Source organism: Stegostoma tigrinum, chromosome 19 (assembly GCF_030684315.1).
Source record: "Stegostoma tigrinum isolate sSteTig4 chromosome 19, sSteTig4.hap1, whole genome shotgun sequence".
In the NCBI taxonomy this organism is placed as follows: domain Eukaryota; kingdom Metazoa; phylum Chordata; class Chondrichthyes; order Orectolobiformes; family Stegostomatidae; genus Stegostoma; species Stegostoma tigrinum.
The window spans coordinates 10692051-10714798 of NC_081372.1; the positions used below are offsets into that span (position 1 = coordinate 10692051).

At 44.4% G+C, this 22748-nt stretch overlaps 1 protein-coding gene across 1 annotated transcript in view; it reads right to left on the reverse strand.

Annotated features, from left to right (window-relative positions):
* Positions 1-22748, reverse strand: part of LOC125461190 (transcriptional repressor scratch 1-like) — a 41017-nt gene that overhangs the window by 9533 nt on the left and 8736 nt on the right. The gene's annotated exons all lie outside the window — the stretch shown is intronic.

Genomic DNA, 22748 nt, shown 5'->3' on the forward strand with positions numbered 1-22748 from the left:
AAGCACACGGAGGAAACCCAAACAGACATGGGGAGAATGTGCAAACTCCACACAGACAGTTGCCCGAGGCTGGAATTGAACCTGGGACCTTGAGGCGGCAGTGCTAACCACTGAGCCACCGGGCTACCCTTTAGTTGTAGCTTGTGAATGTAACCTTGAGACAGAAAAGGCCAGGGCAAGACAATTAATTCATAGAAACATAGAGCCCTTTCAGAAAACTGAAGAAGGGTCTAGGCCCGAAACGTCAGCTTTCCTGCCCCTCTGGTGCTGCTTGGCCTGCTGTGTTCATCCAGCTCTACACCTCGTTATCTTAAATTCTGGGCTCCTTGCTTTAAACCATAAGACAAAGGAGTGGAAGTAACGCCATTCGGCCCATCGAGTCGGAAAGATGTTGTGAAACTTGAAGGGCTCAACCTATACAGAGGTTGATGTGGACTCAATGGGCTGAAGGGCCTGCTTTGTGCTGTAGAACCTTAGATGTGGCTGTGAATATAACTTGGAGACAGAAAGACAGAAGCAGGGCAAAACAATTAGTTCATAGAAACATTGGCCACTTTTACAATACCATGTTCAATTCTTGTCTCCGGCTATAGGAAAGACGTTGATAAGCTTGAAAGGATTCAGAAAAGATTTACAAGGATGTTGCCAGGGTTGGAGGGTTTGAGCTACAGGGAGAGGCTGAGTAGGCTGGGGCTATTTTTCCTTGGAGTGTCAGAGGCTGAGGAGTGACCTTGTAGAGATTAAAAAATCATGAGGGGCATGGATAGGGTGAATAGCAAAGGTCTTTTTCCCAGGGTAGAGGAGAGTCCAAAACTAGAAGTTTAAGGTGAGACAGGAAGACTTAAAAAGGACCTGAAGGGTAATTTTTTTCTCACACTGGGTGGTGCATGTTTGGAACAAGCTGCCAGAGGAAGTAGTGGAGGCTGGTACAATGATAATGTTTAAAAGAGACCCAGATGGGTATATGAATAGAAAGGATTTAGAGGGATACGGGCCAAATGCTGGCAGCTGAGTCTAGATAAGTTTAGGATATCTGGTCAGCATGGAGAGGTTGGACTGAAGGGTCCGTTCAATGCTGTATAACGGTATGACTTTGACACACAGAAAAGGAGCAGGAGTGGATTTTGAGGAGTAGCTTTTTTACCCCAAAAAGGTGGTGAGAATCTGGAATACTCTGTCCGGGACTGTAATTGAGGTAAGAAACTTCACAACCCCATCACTTCACAATCTAATCAAACAGAGTTAGCATGGCTTCACAAAAGAGAAATTGTATCTGACTATTGAGATTTTCTAGAAAACAGTGAGTCTTTGGAACTTCTTGCCACAGAGATCTTTGGGGACAGAGTCCTTGTGTATATCTAAGGCTGAGATCGATAGATTCTTATCCTGCCTCTTATGGTCCAATGCTCTTTGCCTTTTAAAAAATATGTGGATGAGCATTTCAGATGGCAAAACATTCAATGTTGTGTGTCAGGTACAGGAAAGTGGGATCAGTGTAGACAGAGTGGTATAAACGGCTTTGTCCTTTATGACTGTGACTTTAGGAGGAGGCGGTTCAGCTCTTAAAGCATGCTCTGCAATTCAATATGATCGTGACTGATCCTATTCAGTGACCTGTTCCCATTTTGCTGCATACCCTTTGATCCCTTTAGCTTTAAGAATTATATCTAATTCCTTCTTGACAACATTAATGGTTTTGTCCTCAATCACTGTCTGTGGCAGAGCATTCCACTGGCGTGCCACTTTCTGGGTGAAGAGTTTTTAGCTTCTAGTTAACGTTTCATCAGAACCGAGAAATGTTAGAGATGTAATAGGTTTGCAGATAATTCAAAGATAGGACAAGCATTGTTGAGGAAGTTGGAAGGCTACAGAAGGACTTGGTTAGGCAGAGGGAGTGGGCAAACAAGTTACAGATGAAATATAATGTGGCAAATTGTGAGGTAATACACTTGATGGAAGAATGGAGGAGTAGACAATTTTCTAAATGGGGAAAGGCTTTGGAAATCTGAGGTTCAAAAGAACTTTGGGAGTCTTGGCTCAGGATACTCTTAAGGTTGATATAGAATCCCTACAGTGTGGAATGAAGCCATTTGCCCCATTGACTCTGCAGTGATCCCCCAAAGAGCATCCCATCCATACCTAGACCCAAATTATCCCCAATAACCATGGCTAATCCACCTAGTCTGCACATCCCAGGACACGCTAGGCAATTTGCCATGGCCAGTCCAGTTAAACTGCACATCTTTGGACTGTGAGAGAAAACTGGAGCACCCAGCAGAAACCCAGGTGGACATGGGGAGAACGTGCAAACCCCACACAGACAACCAAGGCTGGAATTGAACCTGGTTCCCTGGCACTGCGAGGCATTAGTGCTAACCATTGAGCGACCATGCTCCCCAAGCATGTGGATTCAGTTGGCAGTTGAGAACGCAATTGCAATATTCACATTACTGTCAAGAGCAGACATACATAGCCTGAGCAATACAAGTCTGTGGTAAGACCACATTTGGAATATTGCGAACAGTTTTGGGCCCTGTATCAAAGGAAGGATGTGTTGGTGTTGGAGGGAGTTCATAGGAGGTTTACAAAAATGATCCTTGGGTGAAAGGTTTGTCACATGAGGTGCAATTGAGGACACTGAGTCATTTGCTTGATGGAGGGCATCTGATTGAAACTTACAAAATGTTGAGAGGCCTAGATAGAGAGGATGTGGAGATGTTTCCACAAGTAGGGGAGACTAGGACCTGAGGGCGCAGCCTCAGAACAAAGGTACAAGCCATTATTACTGAGATGAGGGGGGGACATTCTTCAGCCAGAAGGTGGTGAATCTGTGGAACTCATTACCACAGAAGTTAGCGGAAGCCAAGTCATTGAGTGTATTTAAGATAGAGATATGCTATTTCTTGATTAGTAAGCGATCAAGGGTTATGCGGAGAAGTCAGGACAATGAGATTGAGGAAGGTATCAGACATATCTGCTGTATAACCCTATGACCCTATGTTCTTTTCCAATATCTGCAAATTTTCTCTTTTCCAAATTTGACACTGAATCTTCCATCACAATTCTTCTAGGTAATGAATTCCAGAACATCATAATTCATAAGAGAAAGAAAAACCCATCTCTTCCTCCTGTGTTTTAATGTTTTCCAGGTACTGAGCCTCCTAACAGTGGAAATAGCTTCTCATCATTTATTCTCCGCTACCCTTGTCACTTTGAGCACAACTGTTAAGCCTCCCTCAACCTTCACTGCACTGAAAAGAACCTCAGATTCTCTCGTCATTCAGGCCAACAGGTCATTTGAATATCAGTTTGACAGGCTGGGCTCTTTCCCAGCTCTCGTTCTGCATGTTCACAGCAGTTTCAAAAGGCAGACTCGTATCTTGTGTGAACCTAAAGTTCCGTTCTTACGTGCAGTGAATGGAATTATGTCACTGTTTCACTACAATGTGCTGTACCCGGCATTGCATGACTTGTCACTAATGAACTCTCATCTGTGCCAGAAGATGGAAACAGCAAGGTCATATCAAACAAGCTAAAACTATTAATCAAATCTATAGAGTCTTCCAGGACAGAGTTGTCTAATTGGTCTCACCTTTAAGAGTTGTCAAATTGATCTCAAACTCATTTCCTCCTGATACACACAAATATTTCCTTTTCAGATATCCATCCAACCTTCGTGGGAAGCTGCTTCCACTAATCTTTCAGCCAAACCATTCCAAATCATCACAGCTTGCTGCATTTAAAAAAAGCCCTCCTCTGCTCTCTCCTGGTTCTCTTGCTAATTGTACAAACAACGTTATAAAATAAAACTTGGCACCAAGCCGTGAAAGGAGCCAAGAGTCAATAAATGTGGAGCTGGAAAAGCACAGCAGATAAGACAGCATCAGAGGATCAGAAAAATCACCGTTTCGAGCTGAAACCCTGTGTCAAGACTGGTCCTGATGAAGGGTTTCAATGCAAACCGTTAACTTTCCTGCTCAGATGCTGCCTGACCTTTGTGCTTTTCCAGCTCCACATTTATTGATCCTAGCTTCCAGCATCTGCAGTCCTTATTGTCTCCAAGTTTGTTTTTAGGAGCCTGTTAGGTCATCCTAGGTGACCTAAAGCTTATTTAAAATGCTTTAAAGATTATGCTGAAGGAAAGGATAGGGTCAACAGGTTTGGGGGAGATTTTCATTGCTTACTGCCTGGCTAACTGAAGGAATAGTCAACAAGGGCAGCACAGTGGCTCAGTGGTTAGCACTGCAGCCTCACAGCGCCAGGGACCTGGGTTCAGTTCCAGCCTTGGGTGCCTGAATGTGCAGAGTTTGCACATTCTCCCCGTGTCTGCGTGGGTTTCCTCCATGTGCTCCGGTTTCCTCCTACAGCCCGAAAATGTGCAGGCTAGATGGATTGGCCATGCTAAATTGCCTGTATTATTCAGGGGTGTGCGGGTTATAGGGGGATGGGTCTGGGTGTGATATATCAAGGGGCGGTGTAAACTTGTTGGGCTGAAGGGTCTGTTTCCACGCTGTAGGGAATCTAATCTAATGATGGAGTGATTAAGACCTTAGAAAGTTGGGGAACTAGAGATTGAAAGAATCAATAATGAGAATCTCAGTGCAAGTCAACTTCCACTTGGTTGATTGACTTTAACTGATGACATGTACTCTTGTTTTCCCTTTAGAGGGCAGTATTTATTGTCTATCCCTAATTACCCAGAGTCAACCACATTGTCGTGGGTCAGGCATCAGACCAGGAACAGACTTTAAAGGACATTTGTGAAACAGATCAGTTTATAAGGTCAAAACTAGCCTCACTTTTTATTGTGAACTAAGCAACCATCCATCTGGTAACCATTTGCCAAGGTGAGATTTGAACCCTGGTCCCCAGAGCATTAGCCCAGAAGATGTAATTTGTTAGTTCAGTTACATTAACACTATACCACCATCTTCCTATTGAAGTACAGTGTATTTGGATAAGCTCACACTAGCATGAAATCTTGCATGCAGCGATATCTCATTGATGTGGGGGTTCGCCAATGCAATTAAAGAAAATCAAGCCATTCATTTATATAGCACCTTAAACCACCTCAGGTTGTCCCACGGTACTTTACAGTCAATTAAATATTTTTAAAAAGTACATATTGTTATAATGTAAAACTCCTGGCAACTAATTTGTATGCAGCAAGCCCCGAAACAACAGTGTGATCATTTTGTTTTTTAGTTACATTGCTTGAAGGATAAATATCTGAAATAAAGTAAGATCAGACAATTGACTGCAAAAGTTTTTTCCATAACCTTCTAATAACTTTGAGTTTTCTCCTTTGCTTATTGAAAAGGAAATGAGTGTTTATTTTAAATTCACAATATTCTAAAATTTCAGATAGAGGCATCAGTTTAATTTTTGGAACAAGGCCAGGTCTCTACATTTCGCACATTAAAATAATGACTGTACTTTGAGTGTTTTATTGACTGTAAAGACTTTGAGACAATGCGTGATTGTGATAACATTGTATAAATGCTAGCCATCTATTTTTCCATCCCAGGAACAATCCTGATTTTAATGGTACTGAAACACAGTGCGAAAAACCACTCGAGTACGTGAACTTTATGTCAGAATTGATCTTAGTGACTGTCCTGATCAGTCCATTAGCTTCTGCTGTTTCTATGGCAACCAACTGAGTAAAGGACAACTCCAAAAGTTCTCTGCATGCAAACCAACTTTGGAAGGACAAATCAATAAATTGTTGTCTGCCACCTCATTGATGGGCAAATCAATCAATATTCTGGTGCTGATAGAAAATTGGCTCGCAGGTGATAACCATTAACTCCTCACAACAGATATCCCGCTCCCAACATTTACCTTGAACAAGCCAATACTCCCGTGACATAGCTCTAAATGCTTCCTTGTGCCAACTCTTTCAAGCTCTATGGACATCATCATTTGTACAGCTCATCTCTTCTGCCCCTTCTCATCTGACTAGTTCATTAAAGTAGATTACCTGGACATTTATTTCTCTATCTCTCTCTCCTTACCTCTTTCTCCATCTCTAACACTGTCTTCTCTTCCACCTCCCACCTTCTCGACCTCACGATCTCCCAAAAGAGAAAACGTGAATTGATTATTTCCCTCTCCAAAATCACCTTCAAACTCTCAGCTCTGTCTCGCTCACTAGTCTCAGTACTTCTGTCACTGTTGACCTGCTGATAGACTTCCTTGTTATTGCTTTTGGCCGCTCATCCCCACTGGTCACTCCCTGCCTCCCACACCCTGCCATTTGCTTCATAGGTTCCCTGTTTCCACTCTTTTCATTCTGAGATTGACCCAGTCTTATTTCATCAGATGTGTCTTCAACAAGAAGATCGAATCCTCTTCACCCAACAGCATTGCTTGCCAGCCTGCATATGCCAACAATGCCTCTTGCTTTTAAACCTCTCATTCTGTTTTCAGACCCCTGCATTGCTTCAGGCTTGGCCTCCTGAGTATTCCTAATTTTAAATACTTTGCCATAAGTGCCCAAATTTTTAAAACTTAGGCACCAGTGTGTGAAATTCCATAAACAAGCCTGTCCACCTCTCTACCGTGCTCGTTTATACCTTGACCACTTCACCATTCCTTTTTAGAAATACTTCAACATGTTTCTGTTAATATACTGCAGCCAGTGCAGATTAGAAAGAGGAGTAGGCCATTCAGCTTATCAGAGACTGCTCTGTCATCGACTAGGTAACTGTTCATCTACCTCAATGCCATTCTTCCACACAATTCCCACATCCCTTGATACGTTTAATATCTCGGCATATTTGAAGTATGATTGCTGTTAACACCTAGGAAACATTGCACGTGACAGAATTTGATGAAGAAAGCAGAGAGAAAGCATGTGTGGACTGTTAAATGCTAACATGGAACAGTTAGGCCAAATGGTCTGTTTCTCTGATGTAAATGTTGTAAAATTATGCAGTACTTTTTTTCTTTGCCCTTATCTCCTTTATTATTGATATGACAGTCTGTGCAACTGTAAACTTTGTCCTCTAGACATATAATTGATGTGTTTGAAAGAATAAATCAAGAGAATCTACCTTCAGTGGCACAATGGCCAAGAACCAGAGAACACAAACGTGTGATAGCAGGCAGAAATCCAGAGCGGTTATGAGACCCATTTTTGATGCAGATAGCTGTTACAATCTGAAGTGTAATTCTGAGGGATGTGGATATTGACTCAATCGTGACATTCAAAAAGGAATTGGAAAAGTATGCAAAAAGGAAAAACAAGAAGGACTATAGGGAGGAGTGTGGCCAATCAGATCTAAGAAGTGACGAAGATATGATGGGGGAGAGCGGCCTTCATCAATGAATCTGTTCTGTAACTCTGAATTTCAGAGCCACTTACTCCCTGTCCTCGCTATGATCAAATGACTACACTAGTGTCTACACTAATTTAGTGGAAGGGCATCACAAGCAGCAGCAGTAAGGAGGAGGTGAGGGTGAGAGGTTTCATTTCTAAGTGACTGCCTTTGAGTTGTGAAACCCAACTTTCATTCTACCCTAGATAATAAAATGTGAGGCTGGATGAACACAGCAGGCCAAGCAGCATCTCAGGAGCACAGAAGCTGACGTTTCGGGCCTAGACCCTTCATCAGAGAGGGGGATGGGGGGAGGGAACTGGAATAAATAGGGAGAGAGGGGGAGGCGGACCGAAGATGGAGAGTAAAGAAGATAGGTGGAGAGGGTGTAGGTGGGGAGGTAGGGAGGGGATAGGTCAGTCCAGGGAAGACGGACAGGTCAAGGAGGTGGGATGAGGTTAGTAGGTAGCTGGGGGTGCGGCTTGGGGTGGGAGGAAGGGATGGGTGAGAGGAAGAACCGGTTAGGGAGGCAGAGACAGGTTGGACTGGTTTTGGGATGCAGTGGGTGGGGGGGAAGAGCTGGGCTGGTTGTGTGGTGCAGTGGGGGGAGGGGATGAACTGGGCTGGTTTAGGGATGCAGTGGGGGAAGGGGAGATTTTGAAACTGGTGAAGTCCACATTGATACCATATGGCTGCAGGGTTCCCAGGCGGAATATGAGTTGCTGTTCCTGCAACCTTCGGGTGGCATCATTGTGGCAGTGCAGGAGGCCCATGATGGACATGTCATCAAGAGAATGGGAGGGGGAGTGGAAATGGTTTGCGACTGGGAGGTGCAGTTGTTTGTTGCGAACTGAGCGGAGGTGTTCTGCAAAGCGGTCCCCAAGCCTCCGCTTGGTTTCCCCAATGTAGAGAAAGCCGCACCGGGTACAGTGGATACAGTATACCACATTGGCAGATGTGCAGGTGAACCTCTGCTTAATGTGGAATGTCATCTTGGGGCCTGGGATGGGGGTGAGGGAGGAGGTGTGGGGACAAGTGTAGCATTTCCTGCGGTTGCAGGGGAAGGTGCCGGGTGTGGTGGGGTTGGAGGGCAGTGTGGAGCGAACAAGGGAGTCACGGAGAGAGTGGTCTCTCCGGAAAGCAGACAGGGGTGGGGATGGAAAAATGTCTTGGGTGGTGGGGTCGGATTGTAAATGGCGGAAGTGTCGGAGGATAATGCGTTGTATCCGGAGGTTGGTAGGGTGGTGTGTGAGAACGAGGGGGATCCTCTTGGGGCGGTTGTGGCGGGGGCGGGGTGTGAGGGATGTGTCGCGGGAAATGCGGGAGACGCGGTCAAGGGCGTTCTCAATCACCGTGGGGGGGAAGTTGCGGTCCTTAAAGAACTTGGACATCTGGGATGTGCGGGAGTGGAATGTCTTATCGTGGGAGCAGATGCGGCGGAGGAATTGGGAATAGGGGATGGAATTTTTGCAGGAGGGTGGGTGGGAGGAGGTGTATTCTAGGTAGCTGTGGGAGTCGGTGGGCTTGAAATGGACATCAGTTACAAGCTGGTTGCCTGAGATGGAGACTGAGAGGTCCAGGAAGGTGAGGGATGTGCTGGAGATGGCCCAGGTGAACTGAAGGTTGGGGTGGAAGGTGTTGGTGAAGTGGATGAACTGTTCGAGCTCCTCTGGGGAGCAAGAGGCGGCGCCGATACAGTCATCAATGTACCGGAGGAAGGGGACCTCCCACCCACAGCCTCCAACCTCATTGTTCCCCAACCCCGCACGGCCCGTTTCTATCTCCTTCCCAAAATCCACAAACCTGCCTGCCCTGGTCGACCCATCGTCTCAGCCTGCTCCTGCCCCACCGAACTCATCTCCACCTATCTGGACTCCATTTTCTCCCCTTTGGTCCAGGAACTCCCCACCTATGTCCGTGACACCACCCACGCCCTCCACCTCCTCCAGGACTTCCAATTCCCTGGCCCCCAACACCTCATATTCACCATGGACGTCCAGTCCCTGTACACCTGCATTCCGCATGGAGATGGCCTCAAGGCCCTCCGCTTCTTCCTGTCCCGCAGGCCCGACCAGGCCCCCTCCACCGACACTCTCATCCGCCTAGCGGAACTCGTCCTCACACTCAACAACTTCTCTTTTGACTCCTCCCACTTCCTACAGACTAAGGGGGTGGCCATGGGCACCCGCATGGGCCCCAGCTATGCCTGCCTCTTTGTAGGTTACGTGGAACAGTCCATCTTCCGCACCTACACAGGCCCCAAACCCCACCTCTTCCTCCGGTACATTGATGACTGTATCGGCGCCGCCTCTTGCTCCCCAGAGGAGCTCGAACAGTTCATCCACTTCACCAACACCTTCCACCCCAACCTTCAGTTCACCTGGGCCATCTCCAGCACATCCCTCACCTTCCTGGACCTCTCAGTCTCCATCTCAGGCAACCAGCTTGTAACTGATGTCCATTTCAAGCCCACCGACTCCCACAGCTACCTAGAATACACCTCCTCCCACCCACCCTCCTGCAAAAATTCCATCCCCTATTCCCAATTCCTCCGCCTCCGCCGCATCTGCTCCCACGATAAGACATTCCACTCCCGCACATCCCAGATGTCCAAGTTCTTTAAGGACCGCAACTTCCCCCCCACGGTGATTGAGAACGCCCTTGACCGCGTCTCCCGCATTTCCCGCGACACATCCCTCACACCCCGCCCCCGCCACAACCGCCCCAAGAGGATCCCCCTCGTTCTCACACACCACCCTACCAACCTCCGGATACAACGCATTATCCTCCGACACTTCCGCCATTTACAATCCGACCCCACCACCCAAGACATTTTTCCATCCCCACCCCTGTCTGCTTTCCGGAGAGACCACTCTCTCCGTGACTCCCTTGTTCGCTCCACACTGCCCTCCAACCCCACCACACCCGGCACCTTCCCCTGCAACCGCAGGAAATGCTACACTTGTCCCCACACCTCCTCCCTCACCCCCATCCCAGGCCCCAAGATGACATTCCACATTAAGCAGAGGTTCACCTGCACATCTGCCAATGTGGTATACTGTATCCACTGTACCCGGTGCGGCTTTCTCTACATTGGGGAAACCAAGCGGAGGCTTGGGGACCGCTTTGCAGAACACCTCCGCTCAGTTCGCAACAAACAACTGCACCTCCCAGTCGCAAACCATTTCCACTCCCCCTCCCATTCTCTTGATGACATGTCCATCATGGGCCTCCTGCACTGCCACAATGATGCCACCCGAAGGTTGCAGGAACAGCAACTCATATTCCGCCTGGGAACCCTGCAGCCATATGGTATCAATGTGGACTTCACCAGTTTCAAAATCTCCCCTTCCCCCACTGCATCCCTAAACCAGCCCAGTTCATCCCCTCCCCCCACTGCACCACACAACCAGCCCAGCTCTTCCCCCCCACCCACTGCATCCCAAAACCAGTCCAACCTGTCTCTGCCTCCCTAACCGGTTCTTCCTCTCACCCATCCCTTCCTCCCACCCCAAGCCGCACCCCCAGCTACCTACTAACCTCATCCCACCTCCTTGACCTGTCCGTCTTCCCTGGACTGACCTATCCCCTCCCTACCTCCCCACCTACACCCTCTCCACCTATCTTCTTTACTCTCCATCTTCGGTCCGCCTCCCCCTCTCTCCCTATTTATTCCAGTTCCCTCCCCCCATCCCCCTCTCTGATGAAGGGTCTAGGCCCGAAACGTCAGCTTCTGTGCTCCTGAGATGCTGCTTGGCCTGCTGTGTTCATCCAGCCTCACATTTTATTATCTTGGAATCTCCAGCATCTGCAGTTCCCATTATCTCTGATACTATTTCATTCTACCCAATGACTTTCTGTCATTCCTCAGAGAGATCCATGTGGATGGCAGGGAATGTGGCCACCCATGCTTTGCAAAAGTGACCTGGAGTTACCTCAAACAAAGGATTGAAAGGTTTTAGTTAACCCAGAGCAATGGACATCTATCTTCACTTCCCCATATCTGTGCTGATGCTTCACATCCGGTGTCACTGTAACTGTGAACTGATGGTGAAATCGCAAATAAAGGTTTATCTGTATCGGTTAAGAGTTTTTCAGAGATGAGTTAAATTAGCAAAGCTACACTTACACCTGTTTGTAGTCACTCTTGATTTTATGAACACACTACTCTGATATCATAAATGGTAAAGTAAGGAGTGCGTGACCACTGTCAAAGACCAGCTGGATCAAGTGTAGGTCAGTCTTATTCCCTACCTGCTATGGGATAGATGTTGTCTTGCCAACCTGTTCAGAGATGTTTGGTCCACTTCTGGAGCAGGTGAGACTTGAACATAGGGATGTTACCACTGTGTCACAAGAGGCCGTACCTGCTGAGGGATATTAGTTAACTAAAAAAAACAAAAGAACTGCGGATGCTGTAAATCAGGAGCAAGAACAAAAGTTGTTGGAAAAGCTCAGCACACACTGTTTCTGAGGAAGGTTCACCACCCCCGAAAAGTTAAATGTTTTTTCTTTACAGATGCTGCCAGACCTGCTGAGCTTGTCCAGCAACTTTTTAACCAGCTAAATTTGTATTGATTGCTATTATGGTCATTTCATGGCTTTCCTGCTATTTGATCATAATTAGCTGGTAGCTGCTGTGGTCGGATTTGAACTTGCAACTGTCTCGATTGTCAGCCACTATCCAGAAAGTTGGCTTCTGCTTGTAACACCAAATGTTGTCAGCAAGACTCTACCCAGTGCCTGATTTTCTTTTTCCCTGGCAGATAATGTCTGCAAGATTATGAAGGACACAACTGGGGCAGATGGTTCAGTAACCAGGGGTCACGGATTTAAGATTAGAGATGAAAGGCTAACAGGAGAGTTGAGCAGAACGTTTTTCACCCACAGGATTTTGGGAGCCTAGAACACACTGCCTGAAAGGGAGCTTGGTCAGAAACTCTCAGAATGTTTAGGTATTCACTTGCTTCGAGGCTACAGGCCAAGATCTGAAAAACAGGATTAATGTAATCCAGTATTTTCTGACTGACATGGACACAATCGGCTGAATGGCCTTCTCCTATACTAAAACTGTGAGCGTGCAAGAATTTCCTGGATTAGCCTGTTTCATGGTAATGATGTTTGATGAGCATACTCCTTCTCTGATGTACAATTACAGCATATGGTCACTTTGTGCAGTGCCAGTAATGATGGGGCTTAATGCATCTTCAGGATTCAATATTTATAGAGGGCACGGACCTGTTTCACAAAAAGAGAGGCTCACATTTATGTAGCACGTCATCACATCTTTCAAAGCATTGATACACAGTGAATTGCTTTCAAGTGCCTGCCGTTCTGCAGGACAGTGTATTCATTAGTGAAAACAGCAGACAAACGAATATTAATGCACATGTTCCTAATATCACACAGCCCCTTTGACTGTATTTAGAAAGCTATCAGTGTGGAAGCCAGTGTACTTGCAGCATTGTGATTGATTATAGTTTATTTTTAGCTTTTATGACGCACAGTATGTCAAACTGCAAGTTTCTTCCAGATACAGCGTCTTGCAGTTTCCCACTGCAGAGTAGGACAGTCTATTACTGATGATACAGGTATATCACAGAAACTGGATTTCAGTACCATCATGGTAGCTTGAGAATTTGAATCACAGATGCACAAAAGTGGAACAGTACAGAAGGAGACCATTTGGCCCCTTATCAATGCTCTGGCCAATCTCCTGCCAGAACTGGCATTAAGTTTGAAAACTTTGACTAAATCTCCCTTCAGCCTTCTCGTCTCTAAGGGAAACAGTTCCAGTTTCTCCAAAGTTTCTCATCTCTGGCACAATTCTCGTAAATGTCTTCTGTGCCCTCTTTAATGTGTTGACATCTTTCCTATAATGTAGCACATAGAACTGAACGCAATAATCTAGCAGAGGCCTCACTATAAACTCCCTGTCTCTGTCTCTGTTTATGAAGTATAGAATACTGAATTCTTCCAAATTTTATGTTGTCCACAAACATAGATTTGTCCCCTGCACACCAACATATAGGTCATTAATACAAAAGCAAGGATCCCAATATCTGGAGAATTCCTCTGCTAACCTTTCTCCAACCCAAAAATACCCAGTAAGCATTACTCTGTTTCCCACGACTCAGCTGATTTTGTATTTACTTTTGCTACCACATCTAGTCTAAGTCCCTATAATGTGGAAACAGGACATTTGGCCCAACAAGTCCCCATCACCCCTCCGAAGAGCATCTCACCCAGACCCATTCCTCTATGTCTAACCAACCTAACTTCAACATCCCTGGACACTATGGACAATTTACCCAAGCTGAATGTCATTGGATTGTGGGAGAAAACCAGAGGACCCAGAGAAAACCCACGCAGACATGAGGAGAATGTGCAAACTCCACGCAGTCACCTGTAAATCGACCATAGGTCCCTGGCGCTGGGTAGCAGCAGTGCTAACCACAGGGCCACCATGCAATCCATGTCAACATACCTCCTCTTTATCCATGTTTAACCCTTCCAGTGACTGAGTTTCCTCCTCTATTACCACGACCTGTGCAGCTTCTGCCTTACAGGTAAAGACAGATGCAAAGTACCCATTTCATAACTCAGCCTACATGTGTTTTTTTTCCAGTCACTCTTGAGGCTTGGGCATTGCTGGCTGGTTATTGTTTGTTGCCAGCCCCTAGCTACCCCTTGAAAAAGGTGGTGGTGAATTGTCTTTTTAATCATTACAGTCCATTGGCTCAGTATCTGGAATCACTTGAGTCACCGGAGTCACCTGGTTAGACCAGGTGAGGATGGCAGATTTCCTTCCAAAAAGGACATTAGTGAACCAGATGGGGTTTTCCCAACAATTTACAATTTTTTTTGTCATCAGCAGATTCTTTATTCCAGATTGTTTAAAATTAAATTCAAGTTCCTTCATCTGCCATGGCAGGACTCATACATGGACCCCCTAAATATCAGCTAAATTTCTGGATTAATACTTCAGTAAAATACCACTAGACCATTGCCTCCCCAGATAAATCCCCTTAAAGTTCTGTAATTGGCTATACTCTTTTTGCAACCCTTTTATTATTGATGTCCTTTGGGTTCAGCCTTAATTTTAGATGCCAGTCTTTTTTCATAATCCCTCTTTGATCCTCTTATTGACTTCTTTAACTTGCTTCTGAACTTGCTGTATTCCGCTTGTTTCCACTTACTACCTGTCACAAACAGTTTTTCATTTTAATATTGTTTATGTCCCTTGTCACCCAAAGAACTCTCTTTCTTTTATTACTCATTCATTGCATGTGGGCATCATGAGCTAATGCCAGCACTTATTGCCTGTCCCTAATTGTCTAAGGCAGTTAAGAGTTGACCACATTGCTGTGGGTCTGAAGTCACATGCAGGCCAGACGGGCGAGGATGGCAGATTTCCTTCCCTAAAGTGCCTTCGTGAATTGGATGGGTTTATGACACTGGTTATATGTGGATGCCATTAGGCCAGCTTTTTATAAAATTCAAACTTCACTATCTGCTCTGAAGCAATCCAAACCCATAGCCCCAGAATGTTAGCCTGGAGTTCTGAAGCCCAGCGAAGTCCATTAGTTCAGTGATATTACCACAACACCACCACCTCCTGTATTTGCCCCACCTTTCCCTTTTTGAGTCAAAAATAAACTCTGACTGTGGCCTAAACTAAAGTTTAAAGGAAGATGGTGTTTGTAAAATTTAACTGTAAAGCTAAATAAAAACCAAAAGAACTGTGGATGCTGTAAATCAGGAACAAAAACAAAGTTGCTGGAAAAGCGCAGCAGGTCTGGCAGCATCTGTGAAGGAAAAAAAAGTTAACATTTCGGGTCCAGTGACCCTCAGAATGTTCTGTTTTCTCCTTCACAAATGCTGCCAGACCTGCTGCGCTTTTCCAGCAACTTTGGTTTTGTTAATCAAAGAGCTGTTGGATTGTCACAATTGGAAGCCAGGCCTGAATTTCCTGCATCCTAAACTCTGGAACTTCCTCCCTAAACATCTTGGCCTCTCTTTGTCTCTTGTCTTAGTTGGTAACAATCTTGACTCTGAGTCAAAAGCCAAAGTTCAAGACACACTGCAGGACTGAGGCACAAACATGAAGAATGGCAACTCAGTGCAGGCCTGAGGCAATAAGGAACTGTTGGAGGCACGATTAGGGTAAGATGTTTAAAACAAAGCCCAATTATTTCGTCTGAGGTGAATATACAAAAAATCCCATGGCACTGTTTTGAAGAAGAGAAGTGAAATCTCCTCTGGTGTTATGGACAATACTGATCCCTCAATCGGATTTCATTAAAAAGAAAAGATTACCAGGTCATTATTAACATTGTTATTTATGGGAAATTTCTATATTCAAATTAGCTGATGCATTTTTTGAAGTCCAGATGACTACATGCCAAAGTATTTCATTGGTTGCAAAGCACTTTGAGATATCCTGTGGTTGCGAAAGTGCTATATAAATGTAAGTTTCTCATGTTTAAGAGATTCCACAAATAATACCTCTTTGACCAAGTTTTTGGTCACCTGACCAGTGTTTCATTATGTGGTTCAGTGTCAAAGTTTGATTGATATCACACCTGCAAAATGCCTTTGTGATTGTTTTACAATGTTAAAATTTTGGGCGGCTTGGTGGCTCACTGGTTAGCACTGCAGCCTCGCAGCGCCAGGGACCTGGGTTCAATTCCAGCCTCGGGCGACTGTCTGTGTGGAGCTTGCACATTCTCCCCGTGACTGCGTGGGTTTCCTCCGGGTCCTCCGGTTTCCTCCCACAGTCTAAAGATGTGCAGGCTAGGTGGATTGGCCATGCTAAATTGCCCATAGTGTTCAGGGGTGAGTTGGTTATAGGGAGATGGGTCTGGGTGGGATTCTTCAAGGGGCGGTGTGGACTTGTTGGGCCGAAGGGCCTGTTTCCACACTGTAGGGAATCTAATCTAATTTAATCTAATCTAAAACTGCTATACCAATGAAAATTGTTGTTGCTCACAACTTATTCCTGCAGAAGCAGGTGGACCACTAAGTCTATATACGAGTCCAATGAAGTAGCTGGAAGAATTGTTCAGTGAAAAGGCTCCATATTGGCGAACCTTGCCAAAAGTAAGCACTACTCAAGAAGAATGCTCAATGAGTTACATCAACTAATGACAGATCTGGTGGTCTTCCCTCATATTGTGCATTCCCCTACTCTTTTACTCTTTTGTAGGATGAGGGCAAACCTGATTTACCATTATACTGCGTGGCGTGTTAGCTCATTTCAGAGGTCTGTTAAGAGTCAAGCACACAGCTGTGGATTGGAGTCACACATAAGTCAGGCTAGGCAAGCATGATGGATTTATTTCCTGAAAGGGCATTAGTAAACTAGTTGGCATTTTACGGCAATCAATGATTGTTTCACCAACATCCCTGAGATAAGCTTTTAATTCCAGATTTTATTAATTGTTTCATTTTGAACACTGCAGTTCTAGTGGCAGGATTTGAACTCACACCTGCACAGCATCAACCTGGGCCTCTGGACTGTTGGCCCAGTGATATATAATTATGCTACTATTTCCTGTACATTGCCATGTCCCATCTAAGCATCACATGGGTCTGCAATCTCTCTGTTTGCTTTCCTCCTATGAATATTGAATTCTGACACGGTTATTTACAGAGTGCAAGAAAGTAAAGACTTGTATTTATCTAACACCTTTTCTTCCTCAGGACACCCCAAAGAGGTTTGTAGCCAATGGGGCTCTTTTGAATTGTAGCCACTGTTGTAATGTGGAAACCAACTTGCACAAACCAGTTCCCACAGAGATGACTTACTGACCAGATAATTTGTTTTTTGTGAGTTTGATTGAGAGTCAAATTTTGGCCCAGGAAACCAGGGAAGGAGAACCCTGCCCTTCAAGATAGTGGAATGGGATCTCCTAAGACCTTTTGACTGTGCATGTGAGTTCTCAGTAGTATATCTGCTCTGAAGGATAGCACCTATGAAAGTGCAGCACTCCCTCAGTATTGCGTGGGTTAGTGTAAGCATTTTAATCAACATGTTTTTTTTAAATTCACTTGTGGGACTTAGTGTTGCCTGGTCAGCATTTCTTGCCTGTCCCTAGTTGCCCTTGGGAAGTGGTGGTGAGCTGCCTCCTTGAACTGCAGTAGCCGATGTTCTGTAGGTAAACCTACAGTGCATTTAGGGAGGGAATTTTAGGATATTGACCCAGTGACCGCGGAGCAGTAGTGCTATCTTTCGAAGTCTGGATGATGGGTGGCTTGGAGGGGAACTTGCAGATGGTGGTTTTTCCATGTATCTGCTGCCCTTTCTGTCCGGATGAGAGTGGTCATGGATTTGATAGACACTGTCTAAGGATTTTGCTGAATTTCTGCAGTGCACCTTATAGTCGGTGCACGCTGCTGACATTCAGCATCCGTGGTGGAGAGAGTGAATGTTTGTGGATGTGGTGTCAATCAAGTAGACTGCTTTGTCCTGAATGGTGTCAAGTTTCCTGCGTGTTGTTAGTGTGCATCGTGATATACCACCAGTTGGGTGGGGCTTGAATCTGAATATTCTGGCCCAGAGGTAGGGACAATACCACTGCACCACAAGATCCTTGTAGATGGAGGAGTGTAAGCTTGCAATGTGAGCTCAAGCTCTGCAGTAGGTGTAGAGAACACGTGGCGTTAAAGTGATGGCCCCATGAATTAAGCCTTCATCTGTGAATCAGGCTCATATAAGCTGATAGCAACAGTTCAGTTTGTATTTCTTAGCAAAGCCCTTTAAAGAGCTGCCTCAGATTTTGTAATAAAAGCTTTGTAGTGTTAAAAAATGTAAACAGGAGCAATTCAACATAGAGGGATCATTAAGTTCACTATAATCTTTGTATACTCAATTCCAGACCAATTTATTCAGACTATCTTCTGAAACTGTACTCCAGAAACGCAACACAATCATTGCAAAGGGGTATGACCAGTGTTGTCAGTTTGCATATTCGCAATTTGGAGACTGTTTTGTTTTTTGGTTGTGTTCACCAGTGTTTTGTCATCAGCAATCAGCAGTGTGTGTTTAGAACTCCAACATTCTAATGTGGTGTAATAGTAAGCAAATTGACAGAAAAAATGTAGTTATTAAAAATGCCGACCTGTCAGTAAGTAACCTGTGAACTGCTGGGATATCACTGTATGTTGATATTTCTAGTCTGATCACCAGTAACAGAAAGAACATCCATTCATATAGTGCCTTTCACATGCTCAGTATATTCTTAAGTGTTTTGCAACCAAGAGAAAGTGGAGCACAGTCAATGTTGCTATGTAGTTAAAATCCACACAAAGGCACCTTAATCTGAACCCTAAAGACTACACACTGCTTCTGTACAGCAAGGATTATAATTCTGAGCAATGATCTTACTTCTCATTCTCTTGCCCATCCTCCAAGTTCACATGCTTAAATTGTTTTTTAATATCTTGTTAAGTGACAAACACTAACTGCTAAAATGTCGCAGATGTTTCGCAGTCGGGGATCTGCAGTGTATATTTAACACTCTAATGTGCCGCAGTCTGGTGCAATAGTACGAGAAAGGTTATAGTCACTAAAAATGCTGGATGCCAGATAATTAACCTGCAAACTTGTATTTAAATTCTTATCCCACAATGTTTTTCTCTGTGTCTTTCTCCATTCCTTCCTTGAACCTTGGCTTCAGTGATATCCCAGAGCTGGCACAGTGTCAAATGAATTCCAGAAACATGAGGAGCAAAGCTCCAAGAGACAGAAAGAAAGGAAAAGGACAGAAAATGAATAAAAGGGAGAGAATTAAGCTCTGGATGATAGTACGCATATTACTAAAGGCCTTGGAACAAGGGGAGAATTGAGAGGCTCTGAAAAACACGATGACACCTTTTGTGGTATTATTACCTTACATGGAGGACCTTTTAGGCATTTTTAGAGTAATCTGTATAGAAGGTACAGCTCAGAAATGGGCCATTCAGCCCATCTAGTCTATTATGGGTTGATGTTGCATATGAGCCTCCCAGTTTGCCAACGAAAGCCTTCACTCCCTCCACCGTCCATGCAGAGTGGCAGCAATGTGTACCATCTGTGAAATGTACTGCAGCAACTGGCCAAGTCTCTTTCAACAGCACCTTCAAAAACCCACAACCTCTACCACCTGGATGATCAAAGATAGTGACCACATCTGAGCACCACCACAAGGACGTTCCCATCCAACCACACAGCATCCTGGCCTGGGACAATATCACTGTTTCTTCAGTGTTTGCTGTGTGCAAATCCTGAAACCACTTCCCTATCGCATTGTGGGTGTCCTGACACCCTGATTACTGAGGATGCTCAAGATGCGGGCTGACTGTCATCTTTTTGAGGGAAATTGAGGATGAAGAGCATATGCTGGTTTTGCCAGCAACACCAAATTTCTATGAATGATTTTTAAAAATACCTAGTCAATTGCTGTGAAGCAGCCAATAGGGACATTTTTCTCTGTTACTGTGTGGAGTGATTTAGTATTTAATAAGTGCTTTTTAAAATGTATAATTATCATGAGCAATAGCTGTGGCTAATTTATTTCTCGTCACTAGTTCAGAACACACAGACAAAATGTGGTATGGTTGCTCAGTGGCTAGCACTGCTGCCTCACAGCACAGGGATCTGGGTTGGATTCTACCTTTGAATGACTGTCTGTGTGGAGTTTCTCCCCGTCTCTGCACGCGCTCCGATTTCCTTCCATAGTCCAAATGTGTGCAGGTTAGGTGGACTGGCCATGCTAAGTTGCCCATGATGTGCAGGCTAGGGGGATTAGCCATGGAAAATGTGGGGTTATAAAGAAGGGGTGGTGAATATGGTGGGATGCTTTTCGGAGGGTGAGCGTGGATTCGATGAACTCAATGGCCTGCTTCCATGCTGTAGGATTCTATGAAAATGTAGCAACACTTTCCCAGCTGAGGGGAAAATATGTGTATACTGAATCATTGGTGAGTCAGACTGACTTCAAACCTTAATGAAGCATCAACTGTTGAGACCACATGACAGGAAATAGTGATACCTGGCACAGAATCCGGATCATGGCCAGTGCCTCGAGCAAATTTAACTCTTTTTTCGGCTAGTAGAAACGCTTTATTTTTTTTTAAAGTTTTTAATTGTTTAAAGGTTTTTTTAGTCAAGTGACTGAAATCTGCTCCACGATGACCTAGTTTTACTATTGGAAACTATACAGTGTTATTAATTGTGCCAGATTAGCTTAGTAAGAAGCCAAGGCGTGTTGGCTATCCCAGTGTTCACAAAGGTACTACATAAGTGCATGTCTTGCTTTAACTTCTCAAAGAGAATATCCTTAGCTTTCCTCAGAACAAGATCCTTGGTATTAAATGCTAATTTTATTTAAAAGTCTGAGCTGTGTTTAAGTGGAATTTTCCTGGGAAATGACAGATTTGTGGTAAATAAAAACTGAACCACTCAGCTAATGAGCCAAGGGCCAGAGTGCAGGATGTGGCACCCAGTGGATGAGAACATAAGACAAACAAAAATCAAGAGTTTAGAAACTTAGGAATTGCCGGCCAACAGAAAAGGTGGTGGGCTATCTATTTTGTCTTCCAGTGTCCTGGGAGTCACACGACACAATAATACTTTCTTCATTAATGGGATGAGGATGTCGCTGGCGAGGCAGCATTTATTGCCCATCCCTAATTGCCCAGAGTGCAGTTCAGAGTCAACGTTATTGCTGTGGGTCTGGAGTCACATGTAGGCCAGATCAGGTAAGGATGGCGGTTTCCTTCCCTAAAGGACAAGGAGTTATTGACTAAACATAGACTATAAGTCTCAACCAACTAATCTACAACTGCATACAAGATGAGGAAAACCACAGCTCTAGAGAACTTTGGGAACCACAGGTCCTAAAAACATCCATCCTCCCAAGCACACAACACCTATTTTTATAAATTAAATTGTATTTGGGATATGAATGAGGCTGGAAAGGTCAGCATGTACTGCCTGCGTATAATGCTCTTGAGTAGGTGATGGTGATGAAGCAGATAAAAACCTGGAAAACAAGAGCAGGAGTATGGTCTTCAAACCTGTTCTGCCATTCAGTGTGGTCATGGCTGATCATCCACCGTGGTGCCATCTTGCTGCTTTCTCACAGTACGCTTTGCCCTCTTTATCCCTAAGAACATACAACTGAATTTCTTGCTGTCCCATTTCAGAGGGCAGTTACAAGTCAACCACACCGCTGTATGTCTGGGGCAACATGTGGAGCTGATATGGTCAGCAAATTTTCCTTACTATCCAGATGGGTATTTACAACAATCTGTTGATTTCATTCATAACATTTTAATTGAGCTGCCAAAGTGGGATTTGACACTAAGTTTCTGAAGTACAGATTCAGGCTAGTGGTTTGTTGGTTCGATACCATTACCATTGTGCTACTGTCCCAATCGTATGTTGTCTCAAATTACGCTTATGTTGCATTCTAATACAGAAAATCTTCTAATTTGCAATTGAATGGATCAGCATAGTTTTCCTCCACCATCTCCCTCCGGGGAACCTTTTGCAGAGATTGTCAACTCGTTCGTGGAATTAAGATGCATTGATGCTAAACTTTTGATGCTTTCCAGCCCAGGAATGAGAAATGACTGATAGAAGTGAAACAGCTCATTAAGTATACTCAATGATTCTATCTGTCCATTGCTTTGGAAGATGAGCAGAATCAGGAGGGACTGCCCCTTTCAAGGCTTTCCAACAGTCTCATGGCCCAGAGATAAAAAAAAATAATCTTGTGACAAAGACAACTGTTAAGTGCAGTGAGAAAATTAATTGAACATTGATTATTTGTTAATGATGCTTCATAGAGGGGTGATCAATAAACCGCTGGAACATCGTCACAGCATGTGTCTGGACACTGTTTAGTGAATGCAGTTTAACTTTGCTGTGTCAATCTGGACGTAACTGTGCTGATGTTGCACCTTGTTGAGTCCCACAACAATATAATAATACTTGGTCTGTACAAGTTGGCTCAATGTAATTTCTAAAATCACAAGAATGCATCTCCTGATGCCAGATTTTATGGTAATCCAGTTCAAGTCCAGCCAGTTTTTGGGGAAGTAATTATTAGATGAATCTCATGCAGTTTGTGATATTCACAGAGCCATGACATTGAATGATACTGTTCACTGTCAGGTACTTGCCTTTATATCATTTATCCTGTAGTTTATTTTAAAGCAACACTGCTTGTTTTATCTTTCTGTTAAAAGTTAGGGTATGGCAAGTGCTGTATAGTCTGGTTAATATAGGTTAAAGATGAAGATTCCACTTAGCAACACTGAAAGAATGAAAAAGACCTTGTATTTATATAGTGCCTTTCAAGTCCTTAGGATATCCTGAAGCACTTTATAAGTAAAACAAAATGCATCTGAAATGTTGTTACTGCTGTAATGTAGAAA